The sequence below is a fragment of the Podarcis melisellensis genome (assembly GCF_964234715.1).
Source record: "Podarcis melisellensis genome assembly, chromosome: 1".
NCBI lineage: Eukaryota > Metazoa > Chordata > Lepidosauria > Squamata > Lacertidae > Podarcis > Podarcis melisellensis.
In genome coordinates, this window is record NC_138528.1 from 108,769,096 (window position 1) to 108,789,716 (window position 20,621).

Genomic DNA, 20,621 nt, shown 5'->3' on the forward strand with positions numbered 1-20,621 from the left:
GAGGGAGGTAAAATGGAACAAGGTGGGCTCTGAGATTTATGAATAATAAAAAGCAAAGAGCTGCATTTTAAGTGCACACATATCACTTTTGACAGATTTTTTTCACTATTAACTATTTGTGTAACGTTTCTATGGGCTTCTCACGGTGATTAAACTTCACTCTGGCGTATGAGGAATGCCTTTCTGTGTAAAGCTTCCCTTAAACAATATCTGAGGAGAAATTCAATGCAGCAATAAGGAGATGGTTCCATCAGTGCAAGCATTTCTCCTTGCCCTATAGAGCACTTGTCCCTCTCCCCGCCATGCTATTCTAGAGGGTCTCCTGACACATTGTGCTAGCAAAAGTCCTTGCATTGACTTCCACTAGCAGGTCCTGTGGCTGAATCTAGCCCTTCATTGTTTTGAACAAAGTCTGATGATACAACCTCCCAAATTGTTGAAGGCAATTTTTTGTACAACCCCACCCCTCCGGAAAAAAACAAAATACCAATGCTGGCAGTAGGGGGTGAAAGTGTGAAAAGGACCTTCTAAAAACCCACCTCAATTATGGTTTTGGACTTCTTTTTTTAAATTGCTTACCACGTCATGCCTAAACTATGACTGCATTAAAAATCAATGGAACAGAAATTTCATGAACAGAGGGAAGGGGGAATTTCAGGACTGGGACCCTAGAATTTTTGAATGGTTTTTGTCAGTATAAGCCACTTACAGCGGTGGTAGAAATAATTCCAGGAGTGGGGAACTGTCATGACCCTTGAATCCAGCACCAATGCAGACACCGAATCAGAGGGTGCAGAGGCACCAGCTAGGGAGCTGGGTCAAGTTCAGCCCCTAGAAGAACCTCCCAGAATCACTGATGCCTGTAGGGCTAGAGCAGGGTTTCCCAAACTTTGGTCTCCAGCTGTTTTGGACTACAGTTCCCATCATCCCTGACCACTGGTCCTGCTAGCTAGGGATGGTGGGAGTTGTGGCCCAAGTTTGGGAAACCTTTGGGCTAGAGCCTGGACCTTCACAGGCACCTTCTCCTGGACCAGATACCTTCCACTGCATGTCACCAATTTAGTGGCTCATGGAGTGCACCGGGAGGGAAGCAATGAAACAGAGGAGGGGTTCCTGTCTTCAGGCCAGAGTACTGGCCCTTTAAAGCTCTAAAGTTCTCTACAAGAGGGTGAAGCCTAGAAAAGATAGTCTGGAGACACAGACTTAAAAGGGCTCAATCTGCTCCCAAGTTTTGCCAGAGTAATTTACTTATTTAGAGTTATCCATGGTCCAGCAACTTCTGCCTTGCCACTCTGCTGACTCTGTGGGATCCAACATTGGATCAAAACACAACAGGGACATTGGAATGGGGAGGGAATGGTAGCTGCCAGTTGTTCATTGCAAATAAAATCAGATGCCACCACAAACAACTGCAAAACTATTTTAAAAAACAAATAGAAGAACAGGAGATCACTGTTCTCTTCCCACCATCGTTGAAACCATTTTTTTAAAGTCTGAATCCTGTTTCTAAAATCTCCCAGTTCAAGGGCTTCAAATAACACACACAATGCTGGAAGTTTGGTTCTGGAAGTTTTCTGTTCACTCCAAGTGTGGGTATAACACAGCTATAATTATCATCAAATTTTGCCTACGGCAAGATTTGAAGTGAGCTATTGAAGAGTCATAGTCAAGCTAAACATCTGTAGGAATTGGGAGGTACAGTAAAATTATTCTGAGATTTGTGGATTTTTTTCCGGGGCTTTTTGTGTGTCTATAGAAATTTTACCTAATGGTAATTTTTTTTTGGGGGGGGGGGCGGAATTCGCCTGCTCAGGGGAAATGTGGAAGGTTGTTTAAATAATTTTGATAAGTGATGGGGTGAGGAAAAAGAGCTTACACATCTAACTGATAGCTAATTTGCATGTTTACATGCATCACTAGATATTTCAGCTTTCACTCCAGGAATTATGTCTGGATGACTACCAGATTAACAGGTGAACTGCCACTACTGAAAAGTATTAAGTTTGACAGAAGCCAGGTGATGTGAAAGCTTTGACTGAGGTGTTTGATCTGCGGCAACTGTTTTATGTTTGGAAGCATGAGATTTCATTTCAGACATAGCCATATAAAAGACACAGGTTAAGATTTTTTTAAAAAAAATAAAAATAAAAACACACACATTCAGAAACATTGCTTTCTAAGTCCTATCCTAACTCAGCCATTTCTTTTCATTTGAAGTGAATAGCATAGGCCCATCATCCTTGCATTTCACGAACTTGACGTACCACCTTCTTTTCTCAAAAAGCTCCTTCCCAGAGATGCCCAGCAAAAGGTGTGTCATCATAAATCACCATGCCTAACCACCAGTTTTAGGCAACCCTGTAGATTAACCCACACAATCTATACAGGGTCGGTCAAGTGCTACTTGTGTAAATTGACTGCTTAGCGAAATGGCTTGTGAATTTGTCCCCCAAATCAGCCTTCCCCTAACTTCGTATCCTCCAGATGATGACTGGCAATGTTGGCTAGGGCTGGTGAGAATTGGCTGCCCAAATGTCTAGAACACACCAGGATGGGGAAGGCTGCCCTTTGCTTTTGTTGTTGTGTTTCTAATAATCCTAAACTGATGGGTTCCATAGTTCTGCCCACAATATGCTGTGCTTTCCCCTTGTGGTCTGTCAACCTCTCAGGCAATGACTGCAACAAAATTGCTCACCACTTTCAGCCCAGTGTTTCCCACAGCTTCTCTAATTCTGACAAATTGCAGTTATTATATTCCTTCCCCTGTTGCAAAGGGAAGTTTGGCTGGTGCCGATCTGTGCCATGGACTGGAGGCAAGGAAGCAAATGTTGTCATACTTTTGTGTGTGTGCATTTATATATTGCCATATATTTGGCTTTTGTCTTGGGTCCTTGCTCCATATTCCTTCTAGATTTCAGAGGAATTTGAAATGACATTCAGATCCCCTTGTCTTTACGTGATCCAATTTGAAGGGAATGATTGCAGCAGCTGTTTGTGGCCTGCCGTGTTTGTTGCACCTTCTACAGCATCACAGAACAAAGTTTCATTAGTGAGGGACACCGTAGAGTGAGGTGATAATTATTGTTTCTTTTCTTTTTTGGTATAAATTTTATTAAGTTTTCTATTTTACATTTTAGAATATTCATTTAAACAACCTCAAAATATCAGTGACTTCTCTTCTTCTCTTTCCATGGTTCAATTTTCATGCCATAGATCCCTGCGTATTTTACATAAACCAAATCATTTATTGCATTTTTACCTCCACCAAAACTTATTTACACTGTTGAATTTATCTTAAAGCTGCCAATGTTTTCAATGTACACAATTTTCACCCATATATTCAATAAACATTTTCCAATCTTCTTTAAACGAATATTCTTCTTGTTCTCTTATTCTGTAAGTTAAGTCTGCAAGCTATGCATATTCCATCAGTTTAAGTTGCCATTCTTCTTTAGTTCGGACCTCACTCATTTTCCATTTTGGGACTAACTAAACATGGGCCGCAATAGTGGCATACATAAATAGCTTTTTTTGACGCCTGGGAGTTCCCATCTGAATTATCCCCAACAAGAAGGACTCTGTTTTTTGTTGTGTTTTGTTTTTGGAAAAGTACTCTTAAACATTGTTTTCAATTCATTATAAATTATCTCCCAGTACTCTTTTACTCTGTTTCAACCCAAGAGCTAAATCTCCTTTGAAGCATCCAAGAGCTGCATGTCAGTGGTGTGCAGAGTCAGAGATGCACATGGGTGGAACAGCAGATGTAAATGTTTACCTTTGTACAGCAGGCGAGTTTCCAGATACTCACACACCCTTCTCCATTCTCCATTCAAGTAGTCGAAAAGCATCCTCAGAGTTCAAGGACACATCCAGGCTTGGTAAAAACACAGAGGCATGTGGCCTGGGGAGAATTAGTATGAGCTAGGGAGCGTTCTAAGGGCAAGATAGACACTTGGAGGGCTGCATTTCACCTTGAGGTCTCAGGTTCCCCACCTTTGCTGTTGATCTATGGTCTCTGAAATACAGGGTCCCTTCTGAGTTCTAACCCACTCTGTCCTATGGAACTGTGTGATTCTTAAATCCAAGCTGTCCCGTAAAATAAAGGCAGCTGGCAACACTAATGCTTCCCCATTTCTGCTGCAATTGCTAATTAGATTCCAGATGTTCTTTTAAAGGTGTTAAACTTCTACAGCCCAACATGGAGTCATCCTTATGATCGGAAACTACATTTCTAGCCCTGTGCTATAATGACACAGGACACAATCTGTTGGCAGGTTCTCCTGAGTAAGCTTTACCGAAATGAAGGAGAGCACTTGAAGGAGGGTTTTTACACCTGAAATTATATTAGGTTTCATCAGCATATTTCAATGTAGTAATTTCCTCACCCAGATCCTTTGACTCATTTGTGCCTCCTTCATTTTTCCAGGCTTCATTTTTCCAAGTACCCAAAGAATGCAAATGAACGTTTCTGTGACTTCTCACTGGAAAAAATCACTAATGCCTTAGCACTGTTGAGCCTTGCAAGTAAAAGTGAGAAAATAAATCCCAAGCCCTTAAAAAAAACAAAAACCTGTCTCCTGCTTTGGTTTAAAACTGCCTTCTCCAAATTGGTTCCTTCTAGATGTTTTTAATCCAAAACTCCCACCATCCCAGATCATTGGGTGGAGTTGTTGTCCAAAAGATCTGGAGGTCCCAGGTCTGGGAAGGCTAGTCAGCAGGGTCAAATGATCCTGTCTTTTCTCCAGCACATTATTCTATCTCTTTTAAAGATGATGGAGGCACTCCTCATTATTTGTTGAATGTTGCTTTGATTCTTTGCAAGACCTTGCTCTGTGATTTCATAATTCAATACAAGCTGAGCAGTTACAGTCACAAAGGTCAACCATCCATTCAATCACTTCCTTGCTGGTGTACTTTCATTTGTTTTCTGTCTTTGGGGAGCTCCAGGCAGCACATATGAGGTTGTCCTACTTTGTTCTCATAATAGCCTTCTGAAGTGCATTCTTTATTTCTCTAAGACCAATCAAGGAGCCTCATGACTGAAACTTGGGTGTCCACAGTCTCTTTTAACCTGCTGTACAGTGTAGAAACTGGGATAACAAAAGATTGGCCTGTGAATTCAAGGTGGTTCTTGCCTCTTGATTCACATGCATTGATCGGACCTTTTGCATGCAACCAGCATGTGGAGGCTCTGGATCCTGTACCCAAAAGTCTGCAGACTTTTGGCAGGACACCAATCCTGCATATGGAGCCTCTGATGCACAATGACTGATCCATGCAGAGAGAACGAAGGAGGTCTGGCATTGTTATCCCAATCACCCTCTCCATGCAGTGAGTGGACCCACTTTAAGAATATCTGCACAGGGCTTCCATCTCAGGAAAAAATGCATCAAATTACTTCACTCTCATTGTCCTCATTTTTAATTCATTGCTATCTATCTGTCTTTTTCTCCCCCACTCTCTTAATGAACATACACCACTCAGGGCAGCTTGTGACAATCTAAAATCAAAATAAAATGAAAACTCATTGAAATACAAATAATACAACTATAGCGTTACATAAAATCCTTGGCATTTAACATCCTTTTTGCAAGTAGCAAGAGCCAAGACTGCAGGTGAAAAATACTCTGTTCATACTCAGCTGTCAAAATTCTGCTGGAATAGAACTGTACTTTTCAGCCAGCAAACAAAATGTCGAGAGGTTACTGGAGGTCAGATGAAGTATTTGACCCCGCGACCCCCACAAATTAAGAAATTTATCCCAATTCCACAAAAGTCCCCAAGCCATTCCCACTTTTGTGGGAGATGACCACAAAGTCATTGGGGATAGGATTTTGGCACAGAGAATTACAGAAATGCACCCTGAACGTCAAATCAAGTTTGCCATGGGCTTGTGTTTATTTAGGCACACACATTTATTTAGAAGTTGAACAAGCAGCAGTGGCTACTGAACTATGTAATGCAAAAGAATAAAGAGTCAATCTGATCCATTTACTCATTTATGCAAACTTGTTTGTTCTATAATCACAATATCCCCCACTTTGAAATGATGATAAATACCGCTTCAAAGGATAGAGAGCACAAAATAAGCTGATGTTGTAGAAAAGGCAAATGAAATAAAAAAAGAGGCATGGGACCAGAGGAAAGAAATACACAAAGAAATGAGGGAGGTGGGAGCCCACCATAATTTAAATAGAATAATTGGAAATACCCACAATAGAGTTGAATAAACTTATCTTCAAGACCGTGATTTCTTATTGTAATCTAGGCAGACCCATAATGTTTTGCTGTTATTGAATTAAACTTCTTAAAATATGGATTATATGCTGAATTTTGAGTTGTTGCAAAAAAGAAAAAAGAAAAATGAAACAAGGGGAGCAATGCATACCCAGAGTTCTGTGCAAAACATCACTATTTTACTCTTAAGAATCTCCTTCACGCCACAGAAATTATCAGTTTTCAGATATGACTCTGCTGATCCCCTGTTGGGGGAGAAGGGAGAAGGAATAGGGCACCATATTTTTCGCTCCATAAGAAGCACCTAGTTTTTAGAAGAGGAAAACAAGAAAAAAAAATATTCTGAACAAAACAGTGGATGTATGATTTTTGTGGTTCATGCTGTGGCCACAGATATGATATGTGATTTGGCGGTGAGTTTGGGGTACCCAATGCAAAAATCCTGAGGATTCATGTGGACCCATGCTTTGTAACCACGTTTCTGTGCCATTATGGCCCCATGAAACAGTGGATGCATGTGTTTTTTGGTGCAGGATGTAGCCATGGACATGCTGTGTAATCTGATGGAGAATTTGGGGTGACCCAATGCAAAAATCCCGAGGATCCATGTGCTTTTACCTCCCCCCTCCCAGGCAGCCTCCTTTATCTCTATAGTCCCTTATCTCCCTCCCGATCCCTTGCCGATCAGCTGCTCAGCAGCTTTGTTTCAATACCCCCTTCCCTCTTGTTTGCCTTAGTGTCTTTTCCTTAGCTGGAGCAGTTTTTTGCTCCTCCTTTTCTTCTAATTTCTCTCCTCGTTGCTTTAATCTTCCAGTCTCCTCTCCTTGCAAGTTCGCTGTCTTTCCCTCCCCCCTCCACGATCTGCTTTTTGCCCCTGGGCAGTTCAGCTCCAGGGACCACGCATTTTCTCCATAAGACGCACAGACATTTCCCCTTACTTTTTAGGAGGAAAAAAGTGTGTCGTATGGAGCGAAAAATACGGTACCTTCACGTCATCCTTACCCTCACAGGATGAGCATGACCAAAGCAACCTGTATTGTTCAGGTGTTCAGTTGCATATATGCAGTGCCTGAAAAGTGGACCACCATCACCACCTCTCCCTCTGTTCTGGCCAGTATATTGTGTATTGTTTATATGGCATTGATATTTAAGTTTTATTTGCACCTCTCTTACCCCACCTTGGTATCTTTTAGCTAGGAAGTGTTTTAAGTGTATGTGTCAGGGTTTCAGGGAGAGAAGAGCAGATGGGGGAGGAGACAGAGAGCGAGGGGGAAGAATCCCAGAGAGATGAGGAGGAGGATGACGATGCCCAAAGGTCATCCATGAGTCTGACCAGTGAGTCAGAGGACTCCCAAAAGGGGGCCCCCCTGGTCAGACCAAAGGGAGGCCAAGGGGGAAGCAGTGAGGAGCAGGGGAGCGAAGGGAGAAGCCCCAGTGGGAGTTGGACACCGGAGCCGGCTTCTCAGCAGGAACGGAGTGAAGGGGGTGGAGTTACCAGTGTGTCAGAGGGAGCAGAGCAAGAAGGAGACAGGGGAAGGAGATCGGAGCAGGGCGCTCAGCCGGAAGGGGTGGAGAGCAGCACCGGGAGCAGTGTAGCGGTCGAGAGAAAGGTCAGAAGCAACGTACGCGCGCCAAGTTCAAATGTAGAGGCGCGCGGAAGTGAGGAGAGCCCTGGGGAGGAGCCCGGCCCCAAAGCGAGAAGGAGGGGGGCAGAGGCGTCAGAGGATTCAGCCTCGGGCGAGTCCCGGCGAGGGGGAACCCAGGGGGGCAGAAAGACCCTGCGGAAAAGGAAGGAGAGGAAGAGGTGGTCCAGCACAAGCCTCTTAAATTGGTGCCGAGGCGGTACGGATTCAGAGGGGACTTCAGCGGTCTAACGTTACAGACGTAGAGTCACAAAGACGGAATGTAAACGCAACCATGATCTTCAATAAAGACTTTCTGTAAATAAACCGGATCGGAGTTGGGTCTCTTGTGAGCTGGGACCAGACGGGTGGCTCTGACAGTAAGTCCCCTCTCCAGAACGCAAAAAATTTTTTTTTGCAAAGCTCACCAACGGGAGCAGCCATGAGCGCGGAGGAACAGCTGCTTACGCTGAGGAATCAGGTTACCGAACTCACAGCTGCAGTCATTGCATCGCAGAAGAAGAATGACGAACTGGACAAGGCTTGCCAGGACCTGCGAACAAGGTGGGAGCAGGCAAGCAGGGCAGGGGTCCCGGGTTCCAGATCGGAGGGCATTGCACTTGGACGGCGGGGGGGCGCCCTAGTTACGCACTTTAATGGCAACCTGCAAGACTACCCTAACTTCAGGGCAGACGTCGTGTATGCACTGCATTTGCTCCGTCATGATTTTAAAGATGAGGAGGAGAGAGTGGGGTTCATAATTTCGCATCTGCATGGGGAGGCCAGAGCTTGGTTGCGCAATTTGTGGCGCGAAGATGGCCCTGCCCGCCACAATTCTGATGAATTTATTAAAGCGATGGATGCTTGTTTCCAGTCCTCTGTGGGTGTGGATATTGCTCGTAGACAGATGCACGGACTGCGGCAAGGCAAAGCCACTGTACGTCAATATCATTCCAAATTCTTTGCATTACTAACTGCGTTGGGCTGGGAGAAGGATAGTAAACCCGTCAGAGATCTTTTCTGGGAAGGTCTTAGCCCCCCCGTCAAGGATGAGATCGCCAGGGGGGATAGACCCCAGACCCTAGAAGACGTAGTGCAACGGGCTTTGGCTATCGGAATACGACATGAGGGACGCCCGTGGCACGAGGGGGAGGGACCCCAGGCGCGTGCACCAGCGAGAACCCCCCCTTTTGTCCCCAGGGACTTCAGCCAGACGCACCCCTCGCCCTTGGGGAGGCAAGGAGAAGAGCCGATGGAAATTGGTGGTGCTAGGGCTCAGACACCATCCAGAGCCCCTGTTTCCGGTGCAGTGAAGGCGAAGCCTCCTAGAGGGACCAGGAAATGTTACATCTGTGACAGTGCACAGCATATGGCGAAAGAGTGCCCCCAGAGGCTCCAAAAACACACTGCAGCTCTAGCAACAGTGGCAGCGGAAGTGGTGCAAAGAGAGCAGCCTCAGGGAAACGACAGTGCCTGGCTGGAAGCGGAGCTACTGGGGCTCAGCCAGGCGGATCTGTAGAACAGTCCCCAGCACCCTTGCAACGCACAGACCCTTTACCACCCAAACCAGCAGTGCAACTCACTGCGACCCTTCAGCTGCCAAATGGACAATCCCTGGAAGTTCCCATCACGATTGATTCAGGGAGCAATGCGGATTTTGTGGGAATACAATTTGTCAAGCAGCATAGCATAGCGCTCCTGCCTGCAACGACGCCTCTGAACGTGGTCACAGTGGACGGCAGGAAATTGCTGGGAGGGCAAGTTGTGCAGCAGACGCCTCCCATGGTGATGCAGATTGGAAATCATCGAGAACTCATTAGCTTCAATGTCACCCACCTGTCAGACACGCCCATTGTGTTAGGCATGAGTTGGCTGGAGAGGCATAGTCCCGCTGTAGCGTGGTACCAGCGGCAAATCACCTTCTGCTCATCGTATTGTGCTCAGCATTGCATCCAAACCAATCAGGAGGAAGGAGCTGAGCAGCAACTGCACCTGGGCATAGTGCAGGCAGTGCCTCACAAGTACGAGGGATTCTTGGAGGTTTTCTGCGAGAAAGAAGCTGACAAGTTGCCGCCTCACAGGCCTTACGACTGTGCGATCGACCTGGTGCCAGGGGCGCAGCTGCCAACTGCAAAGCTGTATTCCATGTCTGAGGACGAGATGCAAGAGCTCAGAGAGTTCATAGAGCATAATCTGAAGCGCGGGTTCATCCGGGAATCCAAAGCAGTGGGAGGCAGTCCTGTTTTCTTTGTGAAGAAGAAAGACACGCCCCAAAAAAGACTCATTGTGGACTACCGGTTCATAAACAGACTGACTAAGCCCAAGGCCTTTCCCATGCCCAAGATTGACGACCTCCTAGCGACCGTTAGGAAGGGTAAGATCTTCACCAAGTTGGATTTGCGTGGAGTGTACAACCTCATCCGCATCAGGAAGGGCGATGAGTGGAAGACTGCCATGTTCACGCCTCTAGGCACGTATGAATACAGAGTTATGCCGTTTGGTCTCCAAAATGGCAGCCACGTTTTCCAAGCATTTATGCATCACGTGTTGGCGGGACTCCTCTACAAGAAGTGTGTATGTTTTCTCGACGACATCCTGATTTTCTCGGAATCGCCGGAAGCTCACGAGAAGGATGTAAAGGAGGTCCTACAGAGGTTGCAGGAGCACAGGCTGTACGCCAAGTTGGAGAAGTGCCAGTTTGATGTGACGGAGGTGGATTTCCTTGGCTACAAGCTGTCCGACGAGGGGCTGGCCATGGACAGAGTCAAGGTCCAAGCGGTGTTGGACTGGAAGAGCCCACGCAATCGGAAGGAAGTCCAGAGATTCATCGGATTTGCCAATTTTTATCGCAAATTCATCAAAGGTTTTGCAAATGAGACGGCAGCAATCACGGACACCCTCAGTTCCAAGAAGAAGAAGTTCGCTTGGACGGAACAGGCAGAGCGCTCTTTTCGGAAGCTTAAAAGCCTCTTCGCCTCCGAGGAGCAGCTACTGCACGTGAATCCCGGCAGGCCCATGCGGGTGGAAACCGACGCGTCAGACAGAGCGGTTGGAGCCGTCCTTCTGCAGGAGGATCCGCAAGGCAATTGGAGGCCGGGCGCCTTCTACTCCCGGAAGCTCAGCAAGACGGAGCGGAACTACACCATATGGGACAGGGAGCTGTTGGCCATTCATGCAGCTTTCAAAGCGTGGCGACACTTCCTCATAGGAGCCAAGCACACAGTGCAGGTCCGCACGGATCACAAGAACTTAGAGTATTGGCGAACGGCAAAGCTGCAGACCCAAAGACACATGCGCTGGGCAGAATTCTTTGCAGATTTCGACTTCAAAATAGAATACATCCCGGGAGACTCCAATGTTATAGCAGACGCGCTCTCCAGGAAACCGCAATACCTGGAGGAGACGACACCAATTGCAGCGAAGCACATTTTCGCACCACAGGCGTGGGCGTGCGCTGCCATCGCAGTCGACCTGGACGCGGTGCGACGCGCGTTGCAAGCGGATCAATTTGCACAGTCCAAGATGGAGGAGCTGCGCAGCGGGTCGCAAAGAGACGATGAGTTCCAGTTGCGGGACGGACTCTTAACTCGCAAGGGTGCCCTCTACGTGCCTAACGACGAACTTCGCGCAAAGGTTCTGCAGCAATTGCACGACGCCCCCAGTGCGGGCCACTTCGGCAAGGAGAAGACAATAGAATTAGTGGCCAGGGACTTTTGGTGGCCCCAGATGCGGGGAGAGGTGGCGGATTACGTCGCCAGGTGTGACACCTGTCAGAGGTCCAAACCAGTACACCAGAAGCCGGCGGGATTGTTGGAACCGCTGGAAACGCCGCAGCAACCGTGGGAGAGGGTAGCACTGGACTTTGTTACTGACCTGCCCAGCTCCAGGGACAAGACGGCGGTGCTGGTGGTTGTGGACTTGTTCACCAAGATGGCGCACTTCATTCCTTGTGCCAAGGTGGTGACGGCAGAACAGACCGCCAAACTCTTCATCGACCACGTGTTCAGAGTGCATGGACTACCGCAGTCCGTCCTGTCCGACAGGGGGCGCCAATTTGTTTCCAACTTCTGGCAGAAGCTTCTGGGTATCCTGCACGTCAAGATCGACCTAGCGTCGGCGAGACATCCACAGACCAACGGCCAAGCAGAGAGGGTCAACGCGATCATGCAGCAGTACCTGAGGTGTTACGCCAATCAGCGACCCGCAGCGTGGGTGGACTACCTGCCGATGGCTGAGTTTGCCTACAACAACACGAAGCACGCATCGACCGGGGTGACGCCGTTCTTCGCGAACAATGGCCGTCATCCCAGAACCTTTCCGAGGCTTATAGCACCAGGAGAGGGGGTGCCTCAAGAGGCCGACCAGTTCGCAGCAGAGTTGCAAGAGGTGCACGAGGAGCTGCGGAGACATTTGGAGCTGGCCAAACAGGCCTATAAGGTGCAGGCGGACAAGCACAGAAGGGCGGGAGAGGACATCCAGGTGGGGGACTGGGTATGGTTAGCGGCCCAAGCGATGCCAGCCAGATCGTTAGCCAAGAAGAAGTTAGGACACAGGCAGCTAGGACCATACCAAGTTGAGGCTAGGATCAATCCTGTAGCATTTCGCCTGGCCCTTCCAGAAGGCTCCAGAGTGCACCCGGTCTTTCATAGGTCGGTGCTCACTCCCTACAAGGCCCCGCACAGGTTTCAAGAGTCAGAAACAGTACCAGACCCACGCAGAGAGTCGCCCAAGAGGGGGGGGGTCGCCTAGGGCCGAACCCCTCAACGAGGTCACAGAGATACTGGACTCGAGATGGGGGGAAGAGGGGGTTGAATACTTTCTCGCCAGAGAGGGCACCCCAGCCACTGCCAATAGTTGGGTGCCGGGCTACGCGTTAGACGAACCCCTTTTGAAGGAAGAGTTCCATGCACTTTTCCCACATAGACCCATGCCAGCTGAGTACTTTGATGACTGGCTTTTCACACCCACATTGTCAGATAGCACGTTCAGGGGTTTCTCTTCCCCCGAGGAAAGAACACCAGAATCAAGCCCGCCCAGGGGATCGTGCTCGGGGGTGGACACGGAAACCCCTTATTGGTGGGAGGAGCAACCAGAGGAGGAATGGCGTAAGAGGTGGATGATGGGTCCTTGGCGGGCAGCACCAGAGGAAGTAGCAATGGAAGAAGAGACTGAGATGCCTTTGGGTGAAGAACCCGAGTTCGAACACACATACACAGAACTGCCAGCAGAGAACATTGACGTAGACGACCTGTATCCTGAGCCTACCCCCGAAGAGCCGCAGTTTCCACAACCGGCACCCGGCGAGCGGGAGGGGGGAAGGGGGGCTTCGAGGGGGGGATGGATGTCAGGGTTTCAGGGAGAGAAGAGCAGATGGGGGAGGAGACAGAGAGCGAGGGGGAAGAATCCCAGAGAGATGAGGAGGAGGATGACGATGCCCAAAGGTCATCCATGAGTCTGACCAGTGAGTCAGAGGACTCCCAAAAGGGGGCCCCCCTGGTCAGACCAAAGGGAGGCCAAGGGGGAAGCAGTGAGGAGCAGGGGAGCGAAGGGAGAAGCCCCAGTGGGAGTTGGACACCGGAGCCGGCTTCTCAGCAGGAACGGAGTGAAGGGGGTGGAGTTACCAGTGTGTCAGAGGGAGCAGAGCAAGAAGGAGACAGGGGAAGGAGATCGGAGCAGGGCGCTCAGCCGGAAGGGGTGGAGAGCAGCACCGGGAGCAGTGTAGCGGTCGAGAGAAAGGTCAGAAGCAACGTACGCGCGCCAAGTTCAAATGTAGAGGCGCGCGGAAGTGAGGAGAGCCCTGGGGAGGAGCCCGGCCCCAAAGCGAGAAGGAGGGGGGCAGAGGCGTCAGAGGATTCAGCCTCGGGCGAGTCCCGGCGAGGGGGAACCCAGGGGGGCAGAAAGACCCTGCGGAAAAGGAAGGAGAGGAAGAGGTGGTCCAGCACAAGCCTCTTAAATTGGTGCCGAGGCGGTACGGATTCAGAGGGGACTTCAGCGGTCTAACGTTACAGACGTAGAGTCACAAAGACGGAATGTAAACGCAACCATGATCTTCAATAAAGACTTTCTGTAAATAAACCGGATCGGAGTTGGGTCTCTTGTGAGCTGGGACCAGACGGGTGGCTCTGACAGTATGCATACATAAATCTTAATATTGAGTAATCATTCCCTAAATAGCCATCATTTTTGGTACACAATGTGATTGGCAAGGAGAACCTGCAGAAACAACACAAAACCCTAAACATACTTTAAGTAAAAGAGAAACATCGCCACCCACCCCCATCGCCACCCACCATTGCCCCCTCCACCTCTTCCCCCCTTTTCTTCCTAATGTAACACTAACGTCTCAACAAATGAAATTGACCTGCAGAAAATGTAACTTGAAAAAAGAGACATTGCACATACTTTTGTAAACCAAGAAATCTTTATAAATTAATAAAAAGGCAATAAAAAGGAGATAAACTTTCGAGAGCTCAGACAACAATGTAGGATATTTTCTTGTTAGAATACCATCAATCCCATGCGCACTTACCTGAAATAGAAGTAAATCCAGCTGAGCTTACTGAATGAGGCTTACTTCTGAGTAGAAATGCCTAGGATTGTGCCGAAAAAAACTGGTAGTCACCCAGAAGCTGTGGAAAGAAAATAGGTTTTTTTAAGTAGACGCTTTCAGCGAACACCTGGGAATGAAGAGTTTGATTAAGAGTCACTTCTATAGATTCAGGCAGAGAAGGTCATGCTTTGCTAACACATAGGAGTCATCTGAAGAATATTATTACCGTGATGGATGAGAGGAAGGCCGTAGATTTAGTATACTGTTAATTTGACAAGCGTCTGCCATTAGAAATTAATGGTTAAAGTAAGCAAGCAAGGAGGTAGCAGGTATATTAAAATCCCAGTTAGAATATCATTCTTAATGAGACATACTAAGATCCCCACTTCACCATTATGAGATAATTCAGTTATTTTAGTTATTTTTGGGAGCAGATTTGCAGCCGGGTTTGAAATACAGATTCACTCTGGGTTGCAGCCAATGTTAGTTCTACTCAGCATAGGCTCACTGAAATGAATGAGAACAGCTTACTTTGGTCTATTCATTTAAATGTGTTTTGTCTGAGTCGATTTAGTTCGCTAGAACCCCATGTTGCAAGCCAGCACCTTTGAATTCAGTTCTGGCTTAAGATGGAGAATGCCACTTCTGTTAGCCAGCCCTCTGTGGCAGCTCTTCCCCTTCCCAGGCAAAACAAAGAAACTTGCCTTTCGTCCTCTGGCACCAAAAAAGGAAGGGTGTGTTTTGGCTACATAAGCACATCCCTTATGAGAACAGCAGAATGTCCATAGTTGGCTCCCCAACTTTTCATCTCTGAGACTGGAAATTTCAATAGAAATTTCAGTGCTCTGGTCCATGGGGTCACGAAGAGTCAGACATGACTAAACGACTAAACAACAACAACAATTTCAATAGGAATTTCAGGAATTTGCAGGAAGCACCAAAGGCTGTGCTCCAGAAATAAAATACAAACTTTTGTAGGCAAAGCAAGGATTGTCATGTGGCTGTTGGAAAAGAGGGAGCTTTCTGACTACAGAACACTGTTCAGTGGCAAGGCACATAGAATCATAGAGTTGGAAGAGACCACAAGGGCCATCGAGTCCAACCCCCTGCCAAGCAGGAAACAAACAAACCATTGGCTCGTACATGCTGTGCCCCGAGTTCAAACCATGGGATCCCAAGGTGGGCTGAGATAGACTCCTGCCTGAAACTCTGGGGGCAGTTAGGCTCTTCACATTTCCCTTTGGCCTCCGCTGCCATTTTCTCTGGCATTTTTGAATATTGCGGGGGAGGGGGGCAAAAAAAAAAAATAGGCGCTCTATCTTTATTTACTCCAGTTTTTATATTGCCCTTCCCACAGCAAGCTTAGAGCAACGTTCATCATCCACTCCCTCTCCCATAATCCTTCCAACAATCCTGCCAGAAAAGTTGGTCTGTCAAATAGTGATTGGCCCAAGGTCACTCAGTGGACCGGGGGGATTTGAACCTTGATCATCCTGATTCTTGCCTGACACTCTGACCCAGTGGTACAGATTACAGAACCTCAGACCCAGGGATTCAAACCTAGTCCTCTAAGCCTCTCTGCCTGGCCTTCAGAGAAAAAGGTTCCCTACCCATGCTCTAACCACTACACTATGTTTGTTGCAGTAAGACTTGAGAATCCCAGGACAATACCAGCTCAGCAAACCATTGTTACTCACTGCTTGATTGCTGTTCACCCCTCCTCTTTGTTCTGCTTGTGGCAGCTACATGCATCCAACCTGTTTCCCATTTCCCCTCTTTGGCCCCCAAACTCTGAAGTTTGGTATCCACTATTCTTTCTTTGGCTTTGTTCGCTAAACCTACATATTTTGGAGCATAAATAGGAAAGATTTTTCCGCACCTGCTGCGCTTAATTTCAAAACGAGTATTCTCATTACAGGCAAATGATTTGCTCTCTCAGGAAAGGATGCCGAAAAGACACATTCCCTGATATACCCGACCTCATCAAGCATCTCGGTTCTTGCTTCCAGCTGTAAATAGACTCTATGCGCACCTGCCTGCCGTGAACTTTGCACACACATTTCTTCAAGATGTTAAAAGCCTGCTGGTCTGGACTAGGCATGCCTCTCCTCTTGTAAATTAGAATCCACATCCTTTCCCTCCAACACATTTTCCTCCAAGCTGGATAACCATAGCAAAAAAGGAAGCTGGTAGATTCCATTGTCAAAAGTAAATATACTTTTCTTTCCCAGTTCCTCTGTCATCCTTGGTTTGGTTGAGTGCAAGGCGGTGTGTGCGTGTGTGCGCAGAGATGACAGATGGCTTCTGCAAACTAATCACAGATAACATTGTGTGTGTTTTTCATGTAGTACATACATTTCCAGGCAAATTACGAGCTGCTTTCATTTAATATTCTCCCTGCAAGAAGCCGGACACTTTAATAGAATGTGGCATGCTTCAAGGAAATGCACAGCGGACCCACACAAATGCAAATTGCATTAAGACATGATTAAACCCGGTGCTCTGTAAGAAGCAGCATTACAGATAACAGTGGCTTGCTGATTTGGGAATCTGGGTATGCGTGTGCTTTGTGGAGCATTTGAGGTGGTGCAGGCAATGAAGAGCTTTCTTCCCGAGGCACAAATTCCAAAAAGAGGTTTAAGAAGTCAGGTCCTGAAGCTTGTATATTGGAGCTCATTTGTTCTGCGCATGACTAGGAGTGGCTTGCTTACTACTGCATTCTGCTTGGCAGGCTAAGCCGGTATTTCCCAAGCTTTGTGCCAAGGGAGCAAACTAGCATGCCGCAAGAAGGGATGGCAAATTCCTTGGGAATCAGCTCAACAGTAGTGTCCACTACTATGTGTCCATGCGTGAGAGAAGGCCCCTCTGATCCACCCTCCTTCTACTGATGTCAGAATGGAGATACCATCTCCATTGGAGGTTTTGTAACAGAGGTTGGGTGGCCGTCTGTCAAGGATTCTTTAGCTGTGATTCCTGCATTGCAGGGATTGGAGTGGATGGCCTTGGACACCCCTTCCAACTCGACAATTCCTTGATTCTGTCTTAAGGGAGACAATCCCAAAGTGTGGCTAACTCTCCAGTAAGCTGGTCCCCATCCCTTAGCTTTGTCTAACTTGGCAAAGGGGAAGATGATAGGGCAAATTTTGAGAAATGCAGAGCTAAGGCAATTCAAAACAATAATTTATTATTTGTACCCCGTCCATCTGACTGGGTTGTCCCAGCCACTCTGAGCAGCTTCCAGCATATATGAAAACATAGTAAAAATTTAAGCCTTAGAAAGCTTCCCTATACAGGGCTGCCTTCAGATGTTTCCTAAATGTTATATAATTGCTCATTATATAGGGACGCGGGTGGCGCTGTGGTCTAAACCACTGAGCCTAGGGGTTGCTGATCAGAAGGTCAGCGGTTCGAATCCCCATGATGGAGTGAGCTCCCATTGCTCGGTCCCAGCTCCTGCCAACCTAGCAGTTCGAAAGCACGCCCAAAAAGTGCAAATAAATAAATAGGTACCACTCCGGCGGGAAGGTAAACGGTGTTTCCGTGCACTACTCTGGCTTCACCAGAAGCAGCTTGTCATGCTGGTCACATGATGCGGAAAAACTGTCTGCGGACAAACGTCAGCTCCCTTGGCCAGTAAAGCGAGATGAGCGCCACAACCACAGAGTCATTTGTGACTGGACTTAACTGTCAGGGGTCCTTTACTTTTACCTTTACTTTTACTCATTATATACCATCTGATGGGCATTCCACAGGGTGGGTGCCACAACCAAGGAGGCCCTCTGCCTGGTTCCCTGTAGCTTCACTTCTCTCAGTGAGGGAACCGCCAGAAGGCCCTCAGTCCTGGATCCCAGTGTCCAGGCTGAATGATGGGGGTGGAGAGAGATGCTCCTTCAATACTGCTTGCCACAGAGCAAAAGCCATTCATTACTCTCCTCTGTTTGGACATTGATAGAAATCCTATAGAACTTGCCCCACTGCAGAATTGCCTACCCCATCTCCATTCCCCTTAACTAATGAGTGGCTAACATGGTGTCATCCAGATGTTATTGCACTCCTACTCCCATCAGCTTCAGCCAGCCTGGACAATGGTCAGGGAGAATGAGAATTGTAGTCCAGCAATATCTTGAGGAGTAAGCTACCCCGCTCTAAGTCTTCCAGAAGGCTGCCTGCTAGCCTCAAGTACCCAATACACAGGCATGTTCAGTAAGGGAAAACTGCAAGCTTATTCCCCATTACAACTTCAACAGACTGTGAACTGTGGCTGACCATTAGCACCACTGCTGAGCTAATAACCAATAAACAGCATCTTGTCTTCTCAGCCGCTCCTCCGTTCCACCAAAAGATAATCAGCTGACCAGCCCATCAGTTAAAGGCAACCCCCTCACAGGCAGGTTCCACTGGATTTTATTTTCTCCTTCATTCATGCTGGGATTATCTTAATGTCTGCTCTCTAAACAGGTCATTAAGAGCTTTTCTGATATAAACTCTAATTTTCTTGGTTTGTTTGTTGTTTTTTGTTTTAAAAAAACAGGTTCAGCATCAAGCAGCCCTATTCTCTTTGATGTCAAGTGGGGTGGACACAGTCAAGTATGGCAGAGAATGAAGAACTATTGACAAGATGGGTGTGGCGATGCAGTGGCAAGAATGTCAGATTTTTAAACGGAAGCAGAAAAAACAGGACGTCTTGAGAAGTTAGGTGAGTCATTCAGAAAGCTGCATTGAAAAATGTAATTGTGAGGAAACAGTGTAACATTTCTCTGATGTTGGGGTGGGGACAATAACCCACACCCCATCCTGAAGAGATTAATACGTTAATGTGTCTCCTATCTATCTATCTATCTATTGCTATTCAGGTCTTTTCCTCTATGTATTTCCCCATGCACCTTCATATTCCCATTGGTACTGCTCCTCATGCATCGGAAAGGGCTCTCTTTAAAGGCAAACCTAATATATGTGTGCAAGCTCCTTCTGTGCTGTAGAATCCTGATCTTGCAGGATCCCAAATTATGGGAGAAGCCTTCATGTGCCAAGCCCAAAACATGGATGGTGAGAACGAGGCCTGAGGCCAACAGTTAACAAGAGACGGGTGTTTTAAAGAGGTTGTGTGTTAAATGTGCTTGGACTTATTTGAGACTGGGGGATTTGAACGAAAAGAGAGAGAGAGAGAGGTGGTACTATGTTGTGAGAAGGGTTTGCGGTATGAGTGACAGAAAAGAGGACTAAATCAGGTTGTTATACAACACAATCCTAAGCGTCAACATAAGAAAAGCCTACTGGCTTAGGCCAATGGCCCATCTAGTCCAGAATTTTATTCTCACAGTGAACAGCCAGATACCTAAGGAAAGCACAAAAGGAGGACTTGAGCACAATGGCACTCTCTCCACTTCTGATTCCCAGCAACTGGCCTACAGAGGTGGAACAGAACCATCGTGGCTGGGAGCCATTGATAGCTTCCCATTGGTGGCAGTCACTACCTCTTCTGAGAGTAAATTCCATGATTTAGCTATGTGAAGAAGTACTTTCTTTGGTCTGTCCTGAATCTTGGGTAAATAATAATAATAATAATAATAATAATAATAATAATAATAATAATAAGATTATTTATACCCCAGCCATCTGTCTGACTTGCCCCAGCCACTCTGGGTGGCTTCCAGCACATATAGAAACATAATAGAACATCAAATATTAAAAACTTCCCAATATAGGGCTGCCTTCAGGTGTCTTCTAAAAGCTGTGTAGTTCTTTTATCTCTTTGTAATCTGCTGGGAGGGTGTTCTGCAGGAAGGGCGTCACTGCTGAGAAGACTCTCTTCCTGGTTCCCTGTAACTTCACTTCTCGCAGTGAGGGAACCAACAGAAGGCCCTCAGAGCTGGACCTCAGTATCTGGGCAGAACAATGTTAAGAGATGCTCCTTCGGGTATACAAGGCCAAGGCCGTTTAGGGTGTTGAAGGTCAGCACCAACGCTTTGAATTGTGCTCAGAAACATACCGGGAGCCTGTGTAGATCCTTAAGGCCAGTATTATATGCTCCCGGCGGCCACTCCCAGTCACCAGTCTAGCTGCCACATTCTGAATTAGTTGTAAATGTCACCGACAAAAAGGGAAACTATTCTATTGTTGGTGTCCATAGGTTTGCTCACCTAGAGAGGAGGTTGACTGAGGGTTGGTTCAGTTGGAGGAGAGTAGGTTATAGACTGAGCCATAATGGGAAG

At 47.1% G+C, this 20,621-nt stretch overlaps 1 protein-coding gene across 5 annotated transcripts in view; it reads left to right on the forward strand.

The window, feature by feature from the left end:
- Nucleotides 1-20,621, forward strand: part of B3GALT1 (beta-1,3-galactosyltransferase 1) — a 319,294-nt gene that overhangs the window by 138,067 nt on the left and 160,606 nt on the right. For all 5 annotated transcript variants that reach the window (XR_014171295.1, XM_081923627.1, XM_081923629.1 and 2 more), the window contains exon 3: nt 18,941-19,105. The gene's annotated coding sequence lies outside the window, so the exon portion shown is untranslated. The remainder of the gene's footprint in view (nt 1-18,940; nt 19,106-20,621) is intronic.